Genomic DNA, 20,249 nt, shown 5'->3' on the forward strand with positions numbered 1-20,249 from the left:
AAATTACTATTTGCATTTTAAAAAGTCAAACAAATTCTACTTTCATCTTGAAATCTATACATCTGAACAGAAAGTTTTTTACTTTTTGGATTTAGTCCAAATTAAAGCCAGTGTAATTGAGAGCAGAATTGTCTCCTAAAACACAATAGAGATAAACAAGAAGTAAATGTATTATATTTCTGTTATTTTTATGCACGACAGTACCAGTTGCATTTTCTAAGACAAATTTTAAAACAGCAAAGTCACCAAAACTTTGGCATATTTTCTTTCATAAGAAACACCTAAAAATGCCCAGAATAAAAAGAATTATTTATGGTTCCTAAATTTCACTAGTAAACATTCAGTGTAGACTAATTTATACCTAATTCAGAAGAGTGGCACGTTATATATATACATAAACATATGTATTCTTATTTATCTATTTAACATTTCTAATCCATAAACACACTTTAAAGGATTTGTGATTGGTGAAGATACCAATTAGACAATCTGCATGAAGAATTGGCCCTACGTTTTTCCACCTGTTCAGGGAGGCATGCTGTGCTGTGACTACAGAACTTGAACAAGTCTAAAGTCTAATGTTTTAGGGAAAGTATGGGAACTTGAATACATAAGTGATTCCATGTAGTCTGATGCATCTTTAGAACACTCAAGAGATCATTTGCCATTGAAAAGTATATGCAACAAAAAGTTGTAATTTGATGCATGAAAAAAAAAAAAAAAAAAAAAAAAAAAAAAAAAAGTATCTGTAGACCAGTATAAATATTTGGCCTTAATTAAAAGCAATACCTCAGAAAATTATCTCTGGAGATTATGTTTGTTTTAGCTATATTTTTCCCTGCACTTTGGAAATAGGTGCTTTCAATTACACAGTTTTTTGTAAATTCAGAGGACAACAAGAAAAAGAGAAACAAAAGGTAATTACAGAGGACAGTTTGTGAGTGAATTCTGAGCTTGTGTCTCATAAGAGCTAAAATATATTCTGGAACAAACTGTGGGATAATGGAAGTCTTTAAGAATCTTTCTATTTATTACACTGGAGCCGTTGTAGGTTGACCCAGCAATCTAATAACTAAGAGCTTTTAGAAATATACTGATTAGCTGCACAAGAAACAAAACTATTCTGTGGTTTGATCCTGTTTGAATTTGTGGGTGTCTAGTAATATTGCTGACAAGCTGCCTTCCCAAGGTGAATTTTGACTGAATATTCTGTCCATTGACAGAATAGTTCATATAGCAGAAATTGTCCAATAGACTCAGAAGTTATTGGTCCAGAGAAGAATCTGTCAGATGGATACACAGCTTGGAGATAGGAAGAAACATTTCTGTTCCTGACCATGCAGAAAAGACAAGAAAATATTTATAAAACAACAGTACCTATTTACAGCATTAACTGAAACAAAATATTTCACAAGATCACACTGACTGAGGAGATAGCTCTTTATGATGAGGTGTTTATTTAGTTTTTCCTGTGTGTCAGATAAATAAAATCTTGGGTGTAAACTTTCAGGCTAGTCAGTGAAGAGAGATCAGCGTCTTGGGAGAATGAGTAACATCGTAGGCAGAGTCATCAGATTCCCTCCGTTCCCTCCAGTACGGGGAGCTAATAACCAACCAACATACTAAGTTTTTACAGCTAAGTGACTAAAGTGAAGAGGGATGAGGCTGGGCCAGTAGGCATGGAAACCACAAGACTAACAGCTTCTCGAGAGCTTTTTCTGCAAAAGTTCCTGGGTAATTTTCCAGGTTCACAGCCTGCAGGTGAGGCAAAAAGTACTTGCTCCACTTTTCAGAAATACATTTAGTTTTCTTACTAAAGTAAAATGGTTTAAAATGTTGTTCAACTATGTTGAATAATTATTTAATAACATTCAACTTACTCATCAATGACCTGGACAATGAAATGTGGTGCACCCTCAGCAAGCTTGCTGATGACACAAAGCTGGGAGGAGTGACTGATACCCAAGGGGGCTCGGCTGTCATTCAGAGGAACCACAACAGGCTGCAGGGTTGGGCTTCTTTTCTTGTCAGAAATCACAGAATCACAGAATCACAGAATTTTCTAGGTTGGAAGAGACCTCAAGGTCATCGAGTCCAACCTCTGACCTAACGCTAACAGTCCCCACTAAACCATTTCCCTAAGCTCTACATCTAAACGTCTTTTGAAGACTTCCAGGGATGGTGACTCCACCACTTCCCTGGGCAGCCTGTTCCAGTGCCTCACAACCCTTTCAGTGAAGAAGTTCTTCCTAACATCTAACCTAAAACTCCCCTGGCTCAACTTAAGCCCATTCCCCCTCGTCCTGTCACCAGGCACGTGGGAGAACAGGCCAACCCCCACCTCGCTACAGCCTCCCTTGAGGTACCTATAAAGAGCGATAAGGTCGCCCCTGAGCCTCCTCTTCTCCAGCCTGAACAAGCCCAGCTCCCTCAGCTGCTCCTCGTAGGACTTGTTCTCCAGGCCCCTCACCAGCTTTGTCGCCCTTCTCTGCACCCGCTCAAGCACCTCCATGTCCTTCTTGTAGCGAGGGGCCCAAAACTGAACACAGTACTCGAGGTGCGGCCTCACCAGAGCCGAGTACAGGGGGACGATCACCTCCCTAGCCCTGCTGGTCACACTGTTCCTGATACAAGCCAGGATGCCGTTGGCCTTCTTGGCCACCTGAGCACACTGCTGGCTCATATTCAGCCGACTATCCACCATCACTCCCAGGTCCTTCTCTGCCTGGCAGCTCTCCAACCATTCCTCTCCCAGCCTGTAGCTCTGCTTGGGGTTATTGCGCCCCAGGTGCAGGACCCGGCACTTGGCCTTGTTGAACTTCATGCAGTTGACCTCAGCCCATCGGTGCAGCCTATCCAGATCCTCCTGCAGAGCTTTCCTACCCTCAAGCAGATCGACACACGCACCTAACTTGGTGTCATCTGCAAACTTACTGAGGGTGCACTCGATGCCCTCGTCCAGATCATCGATGAAGATATTAAAGAGGACCGGCCCCAGCACCGAGCCCTGGGGGACGCCACTAGTGACTGGCCTCCAACTGGACTTGACTCCATTCACCATGACTCTTTGGGCCCGGCTATCCAGCCAGTTTCTAACCCAACGAAGCGTGCGCCAGTCCAAGCCAAGAGCAGCCAGTTTCTTGAGGAGAATGCTGTGAGAGACGGTGTCAAAAGCCTTGCTGAAGTCAAGGTAGACCACATCTACAGCCTTTCCCTCATCCACCCAGCACGTCACTCTGTCATAGAAGGAGATCAGGTTCGTCAGGCATGACCTGCCTTTCATAAAGCCATGCTGACTGGGCCTGATCGCCTGCTTGCCCTGCAAGTGCTGCATGATGACTCTCAGGAGGATCTGCTCCATGAGCTTCCCTTGCACTGAGGTCAAACTGACAGGCCTGTAGTTTCCCGGGTCTGCCCTCCGGCCCTTCTTGTAGATGGGCGTCACGTTTGCTAGCCGCCAGTCGATTGGGACCTCCCACAATAGCCAGGACTGCTGATAAATGATGGATAGTGGCTTGGCCAGCTCCTCTGCCAGTTCCCTCAGTACCCTTGGGTGGATCCCATCCGGCCCCATCGACTTGTGCACATCTAAGTGCTGTAGCAGGTCACCAACCAGTTCTTCATGGATAATGAGGGCCACATCCTGCTCCCCATCCCCTTCCACCAGCTCAGGGTACTGAGTATCCAGAGAACATCCGGTATTGCCACTAAAGACTGAGGCAAAGAAGGCATTGAGCACCTCCGCCTTTTCCTCATCTCTTGTAACTAAGTTTCCCCCCTCATCCAGTAAAGGATGGAGATTCTCCTTAGTCCTCCTTTTTGTGTTGATGTATTTATAGAAACGTTTTTTGTTATCTTTAACGGCAGTAGCCAGATTGAGTTCCAGATGAGCTTTGGCCTTCCTAATTTTGTCCCTGCACAGCCTCGCTACTTCTTTAAAGTCCTCCTTAGTGGCCTGCCCACTTTTCCAAATCTTATAAACCCTCTTTTTTCTCCTAAGATCAAGCCACAATTCTCTGTTGAGCCAGGCTGGTCTTCTTCCCCGCCAGCTCGTCTTTGGGCACGTGGGGAGAGACCGTTCCTGCGCCATTAAGACTTCCCTCTTGAAGAGCGCCCAGCCTTCCTGGACCCCTCTGCCCTTCAGAACCGCCTCCCAAGGGACTCCACCAACTAGTGTCCTGAGCAGCTCAAAGTCAGCCCTCCGAAAGTCCAATACAGCGGTTTTACTGGTCCCCTTCCTGGCCTCGCCAAGAATAGTGAACTCCACCATTGCGTGGTCACTCTGCCCGAGACAGCTCCCGACGATCACGTCCTCCACCAGTCCTTCTCTGTTTGTGAAGAGAAGGTCTAGCGGGGCACCTCCCCTGGTAGGCTCACTAACCAGCTGCGTCAGGAAGCTATCTTCCACGCTCTCCAGAAACCTCCTAGACTGCTTTCTCAGGGCTGTGTTGTGCTTCCAGGATATGTCAGGGAAGTTGAAGTCCCCCACGAGTACAAGAGCTGATGATTTTGCAACCTCTGTCAGCTGCCTGTAGAATTCCTCATCCGTCTCCTCATCCTGGTTCGGCGGTCTATAGCAGACCCCGACCAGGACACTAGCCTTGTTGTCCCTGCCGATCCTAACCCAAAGGGACTTGACCTCGTCATTCCCAACCTCGAGTTCTACAACCTCGGAAGACTCTCTAATATAGAGAGCCACACCACCACCCCTTCTGTGCTGCCTGTCCCTTCTATAGAGCTTATAGCCAGGCACTGCAGCACTCCAGTCATGAGACTGGTCCCACCACGTCTCCGTGATGGCAACCAAGTCGTAGCCTGCCTGCCGCACGATGGCTTCCAGCTCCTCCTGTTTGTTACCCATGCTGCGTGCATTGGTGTAGATGCACTTCAGCTGGGCCATTGCCTTATCCTCCGGCCTTGCCATTGTTCCCCCTGGCACAGCCCCAACAATCCTAGCCTCAGCCCCATCCCCCTTCCTACCTAGTTTAAAGCCCTCTCAATGAGCCCTGCCAGCTCCTGGCCCAGGATCCTTTTTCCCCTAAAAGATAGGGACCCGTCTGCGGCCATCAGGCCAGGTGCTGAGTAAAGTGCCCCATGATCAAAAAACCCAAGATTTCTGCGTTGGCACCAGTCCCGGAGCCACGTGTTTAACAGGTGGGCTTTCCGTGTCCTCTCTGAACCCCTCCCTGCCACCATAGTGATGGACAAAAACACCACCTGCACTCCCGCTCCATCCACTAACCGACCCAGTCCCCTAAAGCCCCTTTTGATAGCCTTGAGGCTTCTCTCTTCGATGTTATCACTGCCCGCCTGGACAGTGATAACATAAAGGGGGTAATAGTCAGAGGGGCGTACCAGGTTAGGAAGCTTCCTGGCAACGTCCCTGACCCTGGCCCCACGGAGACAGCAGACTTCCCTACGGGTAGGGTCAGGCCGACAAATAGGGCCCTCTGTTCCCCTAAGAATCGAGTCACCAACAACAATAACCCTCCTGTCTTTCTTGGTGGAGGCAGTCCTGAGGCGCGGAGTTGACCTCCTCGCCCCAGGCATCCTCCTGGGAACATTTGCTACCTCTTCCTCACACACCGGCCTCTCAATCTCTAGGGCCTTAAACCTGTTGCGTAAGGGCACCTGGGAAGGTGGGGCCGGAAGGGGAGAGCATCGCCTGCGATGTCGAGCAGGGACCTGTTTCCATTCCTCCTCAGCTCCCAGATCCCCTCCCTCTGCCCGACGGGGACAGGGCAGGGGGTCCGCCCCCATTTGAGGAGTCTCACCTCGGCACCTCCCCTTGAGGCCCTGCAGGGAGTTACTCCAGAAGTCTATCTCCCGCTCACACTCCCTGATGCCCCTCAACCTCTCAACCTCCTCCTTGAGCTCCGCCACCATGCGGACCAGATCATCCACCTGCTCGCACCTCACGCACGCAGTTTCTCTGCCTCCCGCCGATGGCAGCAACAGGCTCAGACACTCCCTGCATCCGGTGACCTGAACTGCTGCATTTTTTAACGGGTAGTCGGTCTGCGTGTGTACCGACTTTCTGGAGAGCGCACCGTGCCTGGTGGCGACCATTATCACCTAGTTACGGCTGTTGTTAACGAGGTGTTGCTTGTGTGTAGGGGGAACGCTCTGCCCTGCCTGCGCGAACTGCCGCGCTAAATGCCGCTCCACTCCCTTCTGACGCGCCACGCCCTGTTTGCCCGCCCTGGTCGCCGCGCTCCCGGTCGCTCGCGCTCCCTAGGGGCTGCTTTTGAACGGCTGGGGAGGGGGCGCTGCTGGCTCCGCCTTCGCCTCGTCAGCCTCCCTCACGAGGGCTGCCGGGTCCTGGCGGCTCCCTCAAGTAGGCTCGATGCCGGAAAAAATTAGCCCTGCCTGGCCCGATCCCCCGCTCCGCTGCAGAACGCGTCTGCCCCGGAGCCGATCGCCTCGGCAAATGGCGAAAGAAGCATTCAAAATTCTTGGAGTTTCTTGAGACTACTAGCCAAGACTCTGATGTGATAAGGTTATTATAAAAGCTTTCACTAGTACATTCTTCCTCTCAGATAGCAAGCATCTGTACAGAAATATTGAGAAATCTTCCTCTAAACAATTTAACCCTGAGGAGACCTGGAGACCTCTCATTTGTTATTAGGTGACTTATTTGGTGGAGAAACCTTTTTTTTCTCCTCCCTTCTTTCCCCACCCCCCTGAATCCTTAATCCCTTTTATTTAACCTCTGTTTTCAGAAAATTCACTCATGTGGGAGGAAGAAAAATGCCCATTAGAACTGTTACTACTGTATGCTTCGAGTCACTTCTAATGATTAAATTTATTATTTTTTCTAATTTGCTTCTAGATTTTTATTTACCATTATTCTATTCACATCATATTAGTAAGTAGAATGAATTATCCACTTTCCAACTCTAATTGGAGAGTGGATTAAGAGTTTTGATCTGGTGCCATCAGCATAATTTGAAACCAGGTGGTATTAAACCAATTAGATTTCTTTTAATTGATTTTTGCATTTTATGCATTAAGGGAAATTCATTGATGCTCATTTTTGGAAATGAGGTAACAATGACTTCTGAAACATTGCCAAAATTTTAAATAACTTTACAAAAATTTAAGTCAATATCAATTCTTTAGGAAATTAATGGGACTGATTTTATTATAAATACTTAACAATTGTTCAGCTGGCAGCCCTGAGTTAGTGACTGTTCAAAGAGCATCAGATTAAAGTTCTGAAAGTAATGGGAAAGTTCTGAAAGAAATAGAATTTTTAATCCAGTGTTTTATACTGTCCTTGCAAGTAAAATGTTTTTCACCTTACATAGAAGTATGTTACAATGCTTTTATCACATAAGTATGAAAGAGTTTATATTAGAGCTAGTCTACTCTTTAAATGCAGGCCTAAATACATTTGAATGAGTAACTCTATTTCAGATTGCAAAAAGAAAATTATTTCAGGTTGCTGTCAAAAACTCTTTCTTTCCATTTTTTTTCACACTGGAATGAAGAGCTCTTGAAATTAAATGTTTGAATGAACAGTTTATTTCAAGCTGATAAATAATGCTTTAGTTTGAACTCTTTTATTTGTCTTTTGCAAACAAAGATTTTGTTCTCCTTATTAAACTGAGGTGCATTTTACATTAAAACATCATTTTGACATGCCAAGTCAAAACTCCTAGTGTTTTTCTGCTTTTCCACCTTTTTTTTTTCTTTTTCTTTTTTTTTTTTTTAAGCTTAAACGCTGTGAGAAATTTAAAATGAAATTGTGATTTGTTTCCGGCAGAAGCATTTTTCACTAAGAAAAGCTTTTGCCTGGAGTTTCCTTCAGCTACAGTCCTGAGTAATACATTGTAGGTAGCTTTGTGCATAAGAGCATAGAAACAATTGTATTGTTTCTCACAGTTGCTCCTCAGGATACAATCCTTCCAGAGCTCTCTTGAGAAGGAAATCCCACTTTTAGACTTTAGGAAACCTACCACATTCTGATTCATCACTGTGTCCAGCTGCTGCACTAGGGAATGACTGAAACCAAGGCTCTATCTATTCCCTAGTGATTCTTAAACTGTTGTCAACAACATATATTAGCATGAACAAAATACAACAGAGCTATTCAGCCTCCAATTTTATACTAGATCTTTTCCATCCAGCACGACATATTGTTATAAGAACCTGATTCTGCCTCAGTTCTCTCTTATAAGCATTGAAAAGTAGTTTTAAGGCAGAAAGATAACGTCAGGAATTTGAAGCAGAGCCCTTCTTACTGCATTTATTTTAATGCATTCATCTGTGAGGTCTCAAATCCTCCTTCCCACCCAAGCCTGGCCAACTCAAGTAGCATCCATTCCAGTGCTTTAATGAAGCTCTGTCATTATCTTTGAAATTTTGTTTGGGTTTGTTCCATGTGTAATCTGTATCTCATCTTTTTTTTTTTTTTTTTTTTTTTTTTTTTTTTTTTTTTTTCCAGAGGATGTGCACAAGTGAAGGCACAATTTAGCGTTTTGATTTGCCTCACATTTCAAAAATTCTTCTGCAGCATGATTGTTATTCTAAAGCAAATGCTTACAAAACTATATAAAAAAATCTTGTGCAAAGAAAAGAAAACAAAACAAAAAAAACACACACATACACAGAAACAGCCCTCCATGCATTGAAAAACAACTTCTCAAATACTGTAGGGTTATTTGATTATTCCACAGTATGTCAGTAGAATTTCTTTAGTCAAATGTAACATTGAAATGCTTGCAGAAATAATATTTTTTGATCTATTAGGGTTTAGAAAAGGACAAAGTTGTCATTAATATTTTGAATTCTTCCATTTATCAGTTTTCAGTTCTTAAACATGAAAATGTATAATATTGCTAGATTTCTATTCAGTACCAAGTACCAAACCACCTTATATGTAGGACCTTTTAATTCTAGCACCATACATACTTTTTTCATGTGCCTAAATCTCATTTAGCATCCTCTAGACTGTTCGTTAGGTCAGCTTAACCTTAAAACCAAACAGAATCCACATTATTGGAAGCATTAGGTTTCTATCTCAGACCAGTGTTGAAATATTTCAAAGGGTTTGAGCCCCTACACACAATATGTAGACTATTCCTCCTGAACAACAGAGTGTGTTTTACGTTCCACTTTATTTAGAAAGGGTGTCATGGAGCTGCATTGAAAGGGTTACTACAGAAAGCTGAAGGGTGACACGAAATTCAAGATTTTCCAGCCACATCAAGAATATTGACTTTCTGAAGCTGACTAGATGATGTGAACTACTTCCAACAATTCAATCTACTCCATTCAGAGTACAGTTAGTTTATAAAGGCATGCAATCTGTAGAGGACTCTTTCAGGGTCACTGTGCTACAGCCCTCTTGACACAGCCAAAAGAAAGTCCTGAATAGAGGATGAGAAGTCTGATTACTGATTAGCTTCAGTAGCTTCAATGTTATTTCAATCAATTCCCAGAAGGAAGTTAGCAATCTGCCCAGCATCCAACAAAAGGTTGCTATTAAAGGGCTGTTATATACAGAAAGGTGCGTTTTTTTGGTGGTGGTGGTGGGTTTTTTGTTTGTTGGTTAGTTGTGGGTTTTTTATTGTTATTACAATCTGGAGATCTACGTTTAGGATTGTAAAAATCATTTGTTGAATTTATGCCCAAAAAGCACCTTTGTTTCACTTGTAATTATCGTGTCCAAACTTTATACTCAAAATAATTGTCTCAGAGGCAGCCCTCCTCCCACAGATCAGGTGATTCTAAATTTATTTAATTCGTGAACATTGGTGATTTCTTTTTAAGATGAAAGATCACTGGAGTATTTTATCTATTTTTATGGTAACACAAAGTATATTAAATTGGACATTTTCATAACAGTCCAGGTGTTCCTCACCATTTCAATACACAAAGAAACAAAACCTTCAAACTGAAAAAATATATATATTCCTGAAAAAAAAGAATTACAAAAGGATGGACTAACAATTAGATTGTTAATATAGAACATGAAATATGAAGGAAATATTCTGCAATGCATTTCCTGTTTAATCTTAATGAAAATATTTAATATATCAGTCTTGTTGTTATTCTCCCAGAACAATGAAGAGATGTTATCTTCCTTCTCAGGAGCGTGATGAGGATTAACACACTAATACATCAATAACTGAGGCACTCAGATGCTGTGCTAATATAAAAAATGTCTTCCATGATTAGAAAGATTTACAGCTTCAAAAATATAACAGAACCTACTAAATATGTAAATTAATTCAGTGTGTGCATAGTCTTAAATGTGTTAATTTGTATGGTTTGTTATTCAGTTTCTCATAGTTACTTTTGGATCAATTTGCACTTTTCAAAAGTAAGAAGTTGACTTCCTAATTATCAGTGATGCAGACCTAGCCTAATGGCATCTGAATAGCTACCATACCGGTGATGACTCTGAAATCACTGTTAGTGTAAACTCTCCAATCTAAACACAGTAAATAATTTTGTCAGTGATGTCTATAGCTACCTTAACAGGTGTAAGGGCTCTGAGCAGCAAAAAGTTTCAATTTATTTTTTGCCAATACAGGAAGTAACTCTGACTTGAAAGCAGGGGAGCAAATTGCATTGAGTTAGAAAGAGCTCTCTTTCCATCACTTCTCTGTTTCAGTTTTTCAATTTTTACTGCTTTTAGCAAGAAAGAAGAATATATGGTCAAACAAGAAAAAAATGAGAGTACACTGCATGGAGAAAAAGGAGTTTAAGGGAAGCTGCAGTACGAATGCCAATGTATACAGATGAGTTACAGTCATAACTGAGTATCATTGGGTATAAATTGCATCACTGAGCCTCAGTGTCTTTTCTATACATTAGTCAGAGAAAAATGCTGTCCCAGGAGGGATGCCTGGCTGTAGGCTCTGTGGAGTCTTATCTACCTCTAAGCATAGTCAGAAGAGATATTTGAGTGCTCAATGAGTTTTAGTGGTGGGAAAGTGAGTACGATGAGATTTTAAGCACATCCAACACCAGGAAAGAGTTTTTGGTATCTGAATTATACACATAAGTGCCCAGAAAGGCTAGTAACCCGTATGTGTATCCTTTCCTCCTGTTCAGGCTGTGCGCATGTTAATTTGCACCCAGGAAATCTATTCTATATAGAATGGACAGAGCTTTCTTGGCAGAAAACTAAGGTACAATTGCAACAATAGTTTTCACTGAGATCTGCACCCTATTGGCAATATAAACGTGACTTTGTCAGTCTAGCTCCAAAAACATTTGTTTCAGTCTTTTCATTTTTCATACAGAAATACTTATTTTTTACTTATAAGACCATAACAAAATTTTGTTCATTATTATCTGCAGTCTGGTTAGATACCAAGAGTAAAAGTACTAAAATGTCCCCAAATTTTTGAGCCCAAATAAAAAAAATATTTCACTATAAATCATTTACAGTAAGTCTTCCATGTTGTTATGGTCAAGGATGGTAAGAGTATTTCTTAATATCCAAATTTAACAGCTAAATATCAGATAACAGAAAAATGTCCCCTTGACACTTGTCATACTGAGGTCTGTGACAAACCAACATAAAAAGCAGGTATCAAAGCTGTGGGATCTCTTGTTGTAAATGCTGTGGGCATGTGTTTGGAGATATTTTTACATTCCAGAGACTTGTATTATTAATGCTTATTCATCAATAACTGCCAGAAATCTACTTGTTGGGAACATTATGAGCAAACCAGTATTTGAAAAAAGAAAAGCTATCCTTTGTTAATAGTTCATATGAGTTATTCCACTGGACATAAAGGGAAGTTATTGAAGGTTAACTATAAATTATGCATAAAATTATGTAAAAATGAGTATAAAACTACAATTTAAATTACAATTGAGTAGTATGTTCAAACTGTTGGTTTGAACATCACACTTTTTATTTATTTAGCTACTCTCATTTATGTTCAAATGTAGGTTGTTTTATGAAGAAGGGAAAAATTACAGTGGCTTTGGACTATGTGTTTGGATCAAAAAGAACATCACAGTCAGTAGAGGAACGAAAGCTGCATCTTCTGTATCTTGCTGTTACTGATTACTCCAGCAATTATGCCACTGCCAAATTAAAATGCTCAGACTCTTCATTGTAATTAACACATGTCTCTGGCATGTGATAAGTGCTTTGAGAGGAAGAACTTTTAAAACTGGGTAGTTTCACACTTAAGAAAGTGAACTATCATTCTGCTGTCTATAATTGAGTGCAGTGTAGCAGAGGAAATAATTCTGCCAGTGCCCCAGAAGATCTCAGTGTTACCTCTCGCTCAAAAGAGCAGCAGGTCAAATCTTTTGTAAAGGCACTCTCATTTATCTGGAGAAGAGCTTTAAAGATCAAGGTCACATTTGTTATCCAATCCTGGCAGCCTTCCAGTTAGCTTTTTCAACTCATCTCCATCTTGAATTACACCACAGCACATTTAGGATCTCCCTTACAGATTTCAACTGATCTCTGCACATATATTTTATAGTCTCACCATACTTTATAAATCTGAGATATCAGGAGATTGCACACCTAGACGCTCACAAGGAAATAGAAATACTTAACAAAAATACTACTTGGGGCAAAACCATTTTATATTTCATTGAAGAAGTAGATAGCAATCCATTATTTAAAACAACAACAACAACACAGCAATTAGATGCTTTGGGGAAACTGTACTCAAAAACTAAGGTATGCCTAAATCAGCTTTCAACATCAGTCAACACCAGTTTAGTCAAAAGTGTCACTTTATATAGGGAGAAGTCATCTTTTCAGAAACATAATGGCATAACTCTCTAAGCAGTTCTATGCTGAAGAAAGAAAGGTAATCAGAAAGGTAGTTTGACAGGGACTGAAAAGAAAAAGGTAAGAGAAAGCAAAGAATGAGACTTGCCCGGACTGACATCTGGAAGGAAAGAAGTATACAACTGTGGGAAAAGTAACTGCAGCCTGCTATTTTATTTCTTCCCTGTTTACAGAAACTATTTTATATCTTCTTTGAAAATAAGTAGTATGATAACAGATAGATTCTTGCCTCTGTCATCACTTTATCCCCATGAAATAAACACCCTATATCATATTTTCTGTTGTTTAGCTATTACCATCAAAATGGTAAATGATACTACATAAACCTCATGTAGAGTGTTTATCCATTGTAAATGCTTCATGTTCTAGTTTAATTCATGCAGATGACATTTTCCACACTTTAAATGGAATTTTTAAATATTAGCAATATCAATACAAATATTTCATTAATTAAAATGATCAAATCTTACTGTAAATGAAAGGATATATTGGACACTTCTCCACATTTAACTATTGAAACTTCAGTAATAAGGACAGTTTGTCTACAGTATACATTAAGAAATTATCCCATTTGATAGAAAGTCAATATATAGATAACCAGATGGCTTTCTTTATCTAACACTTGACAACTATGTATGAACATGTGCAGTTAAGGGATAGCTTATGTGTTCAACAGTGTTTTCATAGTATTCTTACTGAGAAACCATTATGTGTGTCAATATTTTTCTTCAGTGCTAAACATGGGGACATGAGAATTGAGTTGCCTTCATTAATAAATCAATGTCTTTCTCAGTTCCTTTTTCTTTGTCTCTATACGTAGAGAATATATGGTCTAACTAGAAATCATCTACTCTCAATTGGATTTATCATTCTTGGTAATAGTAAAGCTGAGGAAAACACAGTTTTGCAAATTTGCTGAAGCCTAATGAGACAGTAACTTGGTTTTTAAGGCCTTCTCATCCATGATATGACTGGAAAGTGATATACATTCTTACTAATTTAGAGAGATAGGACAAGTCATTAGAATAATTTATGGAAATCAAATTGTATACCTATATATATTTTTGGTTTAATGCCAGTAATAAGGGAAAAAAAAAAAAAAAAAACCTTTGTTTTTAACAGACACCCTTAGGGTTTTGTTTTGTTATTTTAAAGTTTCATTTATTAATAATTGTTGAGATTAGTTATGAGAATCCAGAGCTTCATCAGATGTTTAACATGCCCTTCAGATGGTATTCAGTTAAATACAACTAATTGAGAATGTCAAATGTTATTCCTTAGTATAATTTGTTTTTCAGCCATTACAAAAATAATTCGATTAATCTTGCCAGAGAGCAAAGGCACATTCCATTTGATTTAGGTGACAAATTACATACTCTTACATACTGAATATCTGAAGTACATATTCAATGAATAATTGCCAATGCAATATCTTGGTGTGTATTCGGAGTTAAAAATTCAGGAATAAAAAAAAAGAAAGCAAAATGAAAAACAAATATGCTGATAGTTCAGACAGCCCAAACTGCTAAATAAAAAAATAATAAAAATAATAAAAATAATAATAAAAAAAATTAAAAAAAAAAAAAAAACAGGGGGGAGGGAGGGGACTACCAGGAGACTATAATATGACTCAATATTACAAGGTTGCTTTAACACAAGTACTTTCATTTAGTGAGATTACACAGTGGGTAATGATGAAAGAGGGACAGATGATTTTACTGGATATTGATTTTACGTTTCCTTTAAGTGAGGATATATGTTTTACATATATCAATACTACATTACATGTGCTTTTGGTCATGAACACCTAAGTAACATAAAGTGTTCCTTAGGTAAGGATATATTTGCAAGTAATTGTTCATAAAGCCTGATCAGTAGATGCATTACAATGCCATGGAAATACTGATTGTCTACAGATTGTGATGCCTCCCTCTTACAGAGAAAATTAAAAAAAAAATAAAATATGATACCTTATTACAGGGAAACAGAATTACTAATTCTGCCACCTACCATGCTAATAAAACCATAATTAATTTTTTTATGAATATTTAAGTATTTAAAAGCTAACTGCTATAGCAGACTTGCCTATTTCCATGTGTATTTCTTCATTAAACTTTGACCCCCCAAAAAGCAGTGTTATAATCATTTTTCTCTCTCTGACATTTGAGTCCTCAAATTAAAGCAATTTACACAAAATCTTTTTTTCTCTTTTGCCTGTGATGTATACTAAACCTATTCCAAGGGTTTGCTTTCAAGTTTTTGTTTTCCAAGGAACACCTGCCTCACTCAAAGCACAAAAAAAAAGCTGTTATTCATATTTTGTGTGCAACCTTGTGCAACCTTAAGGTCAATATATAATGTGCTATTTACACCCTGCTCTGGTGAGAGAATTCTTAATCTCTTCATGTCTTTCTTTGTAGTGCTTCCTAGAAACTTCATAAGTTTTAATTGATCTCCAGCAGCTCTGGTAGGTAGTAAGGCAGTTTGTGGACATTCATACTCTGCACAAAGCCTGGACTTCTGTCCTGGCCTTTGTCTTAGCCAGTATAATGATTTGTTAACATTACAAGTAAAGAAATATTTATGCTGCATAGTGACAATCTCCATTTGATGAATTTCTTCTACTTCTCTCTGTTCCCAGATCCTACATCAGCCAAAAAGAGGTCTGAAACCCAAGCTGGGATAATAAAGCTTACAGCTGATAATGAGAGATGAAGAACAGAGGGAAAGAGGAGGAAAAATATCTGCTCTTGTCCCCATTCCTGCCCTTCTGCTCCATGTCCCAGGTGGGAACTCAGAAACAGCCTTCATTATCATATCATAATATGGGCTATTATAATATATCAATTTACGTGAAAAGTAATATTGGTTTTAGGATGTGTTTTTGACAGTTCAGCTTTACATCCCTACTTTGACTACTTCTGAAAATTTCACGATGTGCACTAGGCAACCCTTGAATAAAAAATGTTTTGATTCATGCAACCTACAGTGACAAGACTGCTGCTTTCAATCTGGGATGCTCTTTGAAATCTCATCTCAGTGTCACCAAAGCAGATGATACCCAGTCTCAGACTATCTCTCTAATGTGCACTGAAGGTATGAGAAGTTCTGGGAAAAGCAAAGGGTTTGTTCTAAGGAAGTGATGATATAAGCAAAGCTTGGACTTGACAGAGAAGCAATTTAGACATAACTAATCTTTTTTAAAAGGAAAAAAAAGGAAAAACAATTGTTTCTGGCATCAGACTGACACTTATAAAATCAGCAGTGTAGTGGAAACCAACAGTTTTAAGAGCCTTGGGAAGAAAAACAACATCTCAAAAGCACTGAGTAAAAGCAGTAGACATTATTTTGCCAGAGGTAATAAAAAAACTTGAATGAGATGCCCTTCTTTGAAGTTGTGGCTTGTAACATTATGAATATCACACATTTATAAACTCCAATTCAGAGTTGTCAGTGATAATCCCCAAAGAATACTACAGCCATCAGTCTGGAACCATTAGTATTCAGGATGATACGTAAGGCTGTAGATTTGCCTTAGATATACATTTGACCTCATTAATGTATATAAATATCTGAGGGAAGGGTGTCAAAAGGATGGAGCCAGTCTCTTCTCAGTTGCGCCCAGTGACAGGACGAGAGGCAACAGGCACAAACAGAAGCACAGCAAGTTATGGCTGAATATGAGAGGGAATTTCTTTACTGTGAGAGTGACAGAGCGCTGGAACAGGTTGCCCAGAGAGGTTGTGAAGTCTCCTTCTCTGGTGATATTCCGTACCCACTTGGATGCCATCCTGCACAATGTGCTCTGCATGATCCTGTTCAGCAGAAGGGCTGGACTAGATGATCTTCAGAGGTCTCTTCCAACCTCGGCCACTCTGTGATTCTGCAATTCTTTGATTCATTCATAGGTCTGGCATCCTCTTAGTCTTTGTTCTGACCTTTCATGTGTCTTACATCCTAGTTACATTCTACTTCCACTGGAAGCCCAGTGAAGTTTTTCTTTCAAAGAACAAACATCAGCAAAATGTAAAATCTTGATTCAATGTTTTGTTTTTCTGCCCACGGAACTGTGTGTTATAGGAAATTACAAACTGGCAGGTTACCCTGTTCAGAGGCACCATCCCCACTCTTGTGTTGGGTCTGTCTGAGCTGGAGTCACCTTTTCCCTGCAGCAGCCCACACAGTGCTGTGCTCTGCACTCATAGCTGGAACAGCACTGATATCACTCCAGTGTTGTGTCTATTGCTGTGTAGTGCTGGCACAGCATCAGGACTCCTTCCAAGCCCCTAAGAGCCAGCAGGCTGAGGGTGGGCAAGTGATGGGGAGGGGACATTGCCGGGGCAGCTGACCTAAACCAACCAAAGGGATATTCCATAACACCTGATGTCACACTCAGCAATAAAAGGGGGGCTCTCATGGGGGAGGGGGCTGTTCCTCCTGAACAACCACTATGCGTTTTGAGGCCCTGCTTCCCAGGACATGGCCGAACACCGCTCGTTGATGGGAAGTAGAGAATAATTTTTTTTTCCCTTTCTCTGTGCTTCCAGGCGGACTGATTGTTTCTTTTGTTTCTTTTTTTCCTCCCCATTCCCTTTCCCTTTAATTAAACCTTTCTCATCTCAAACCTCAAGTTCTCTGTGTTGTATTTTCTCCCCCTTCCTCTTTGAGGAGAGGGGGAGTGAGAGAGCGGTTGTGGTGGAGCTCGGCTGCCTACTTGAGTAAAACCACCACAGTCCTTTTTGGTGCCCAACGTGGGGCTTGAGGGTTGAGATAACAATAGCATTGGTTGAAGTATTTACAACTTCATTATGAACTTATGACTCTATTGATAGTCATAATGTTTGGTTTTCTGGTAATACTTTTCTGTGTGGCTATGTTGTATGTAGTCCACTCTCTGTTTTCTTTTTTCCTTTACATCCAATCGGAGAAAGTGTTTAAGTCTGTGCTTGTTTTTTTTATCATGTTGTGCTGTAACATACTGGCCTTCAGTTTTGTTTGGTATTCAGGCCCAGCATTGTTATCCTCCTGGTCTCATGGAGATTATCTTATTGAAAATATTAAGAATTACAGCGCCTTCTTTTTTGCCCCTAGCAGTCAGTGAATAATATCGGGGGTGGTGCCTTCTACTTTTCTCCCTGTGGGCTAATTACAGCAGGCTTTCATTATCTTGGATACCCTTGGTCAGATATTATCCTCCTATTACTAGGTCTAGTGTTTGTCTTCTTCCCCAAGGTAAAGCAATTTATTAAGAATATTGTCCAAGGACCTGTCCCCAGACAAAGTAGTTGTGGGTGGCAAGGTGTGTGGGGGGATTTGAGCAGGTACCTATCATGGTTTTCTCCTCCAATGGTTCTAAATTTCACCCCTGAACAAGTACAAAATCCAAGAAAACTGGTAGAATGTTTGAAAGATGTATGCCCTGACCCTGGCAATACTAGAGAACTCCACCAGCTTGCTGCACTCTTCTGGGGTCTGGCTTATGCCTATCAAATGTCAATTAACATTGCCCAGCATCCTGGGCAATAAAAAAAGGGGATAGGGAGGTTCCTGAATTTGATGATGAGACAGCACACACTGTGACCACCCCAGAGGACCAACCATCTATGGTATCAGTCACCCCTACAGTAAAGACAAAACAGTGGAAACGGAGATCAAGTCGTTTAGTAAGGGAAGAAGCTCCTCCTACGGATGAGGGAGAAGAGGAAAAGGCAGGCAGCTCTAAAGCAGTGTCATCACGGCAACATCACGGAGAAGAGACTGAAATCATAGATGAATCAGAAACTTCTCGGTCTCTATCCTTGAGTGAGCTGCGAGAAATACGAAAAGACTTCAGTCGTCATCCAGGTGAGCACATCCTCACTTGGCTGCTTCGATGCTGGGATAGTGGGGCCAATACCCAACAGCTAGAAGGCAATGAAGCCAAGCAGCTGGGATCCCTCTCTAGAGAAAGGCTCATTGATAGAGTAAGTGGGAGAGGCACAAGTTCTTAGCCTCTGGAGGCAACTCCTAACAGCTGTGAAAGAAAGGTATCCCCACAAAGAAGATATTGTATACCAAGTAAGCAAATGGACCACTATGGATAAGGGCCTCCAGCAGCTGTGGGAATTAGCTATGCTGGAGATGCTTTGTAGTGATTTAAACAATGCCCAGGCACCTAAAGATCCTGATGAAGTCCAAAGCACAGCATCCATGTGGCGGAAGTTTGTACGGACTGCACCCCCAACACATGCCAGCACACTGGCAGCAATGGATTGGGAGGAGGGGATAGGGCCAACTGTGGACAACGCGTCCAACCAGCTTCATAAATATGAAGAAAATCACTCTGCCCCAGTACAGGACTGCATTTCAGCTGTGGAGAGACTGTCCCAATGGTTAGATGAACACATAGCTTCATCCTCACCTAGTTTGAAAAATCTTTCGGCCCTCAAGCGCCAGCAGTCTCCGGCTCAAACAAGGGAGAATCCGGGACGCACACCGCGAGGTACCTTGTGGTTTTATTTACATGACCACGGGGAAGATATGAAGAAGTGGAACGGTGAACCGACCTCAGCCCTAGCTGCTTGGGTACGTGAGCTACAGAAAGATACAACAGCAGCAAAGAGGGCCCCTAGGAGGATTGCTGCCCCAGTTTCTGTTGGGCAGTCTCACAGAGGCAGTAGAAGGGATAGTATTACTCCTGACCCTGACGAAGAGACTTCTGCTTCACATTTGGAAGAATTAATTGATAGACACTCCGACCAGGACTAGTGGGGCCCTGCCTCTGGCCAGGTAGAGGAGAGGGACAACCGGATTTACTGGACTGTGTGGATTCAGTGGTCTGGCACACCAGAACCGCAGAAATATAAAGCTTTAGTGGACGCAGGCGCACACTGTACCCTAATGCCGTCAGGCCACCAAGGGGCAAAACTCATCTCTATCTCTGGAGTGACGGGGGGATCCCAAGAGCTAACTGTATTGGAAGCTGAAGTGAGTCTAACTGGGAATGAGTGGCAAAAGCACCCCATCGTGACTGGCCCAGAGGCTCCATGCATCCTCAGCATAGACTACCTCAAGAAAGGGTACTTCAAGGATCCAAAAGGGTATCGGTGGGCTTTTGGCATAGCTGCCTTGAGCACAGAGAAGATTAAGCAGCTGTCTACCCTGCCTGGTCTCTCACAAGACCCTTCTGCTGTAGGATTGCTGAGGATTGAAGAACAGCAAGTGCCAATTGCGACTACAACTGTGCACCGGCAGCAATATCGCACCAACCAAGACTCCCTGATTCCCATCCATGAGTTAGTTCACGATCTGGAGAGCCAAGGAGTGATCAGCAAGACTCATTCACCTTTTAACAGTCCTATATGGCCAGTGCGGAAGTCCAATGGCGAGTGGAGGCTAACAGTGGACTGTCGGGGCCTGAATGAAGTCACGCCACCAGAGTGCTGCAGTGCCGGACATGCTAGAACTCCAGTACGAACTAGAGCCAAAG

At 41.5% G+C, this 20,249-nt stretch overlaps 1 long non-coding RNA gene across 1 annotated transcript; it reads left to right on the plus strand.

The window, feature by feature from the left end:
- Positions 1-6,271: 6,271 nt before the first annotated feature.
- LOC311437711 lies at positions 6,272-15,763 on the plus strand. Its single transcript, XR_014693653.1, has 2 exons — positions 6,272-6,499; positions 15,423-15,763. It is a non-coding gene; the product is annotated as an uncharacterized lncRNA (long non-coding RNA).
- Positions 15,764-20,249: the final 4,486 nt, after the last annotated feature.

Source organism: Aythya ferina (genome assembly GCF_964211825.1).
Source record: "Aythya ferina genome assembly, chromosome: 5".
NCBI lineage: Eukaryota > Metazoa > Chordata > Aves > Anseriformes > Anatidae > Aythya > Aythya ferina.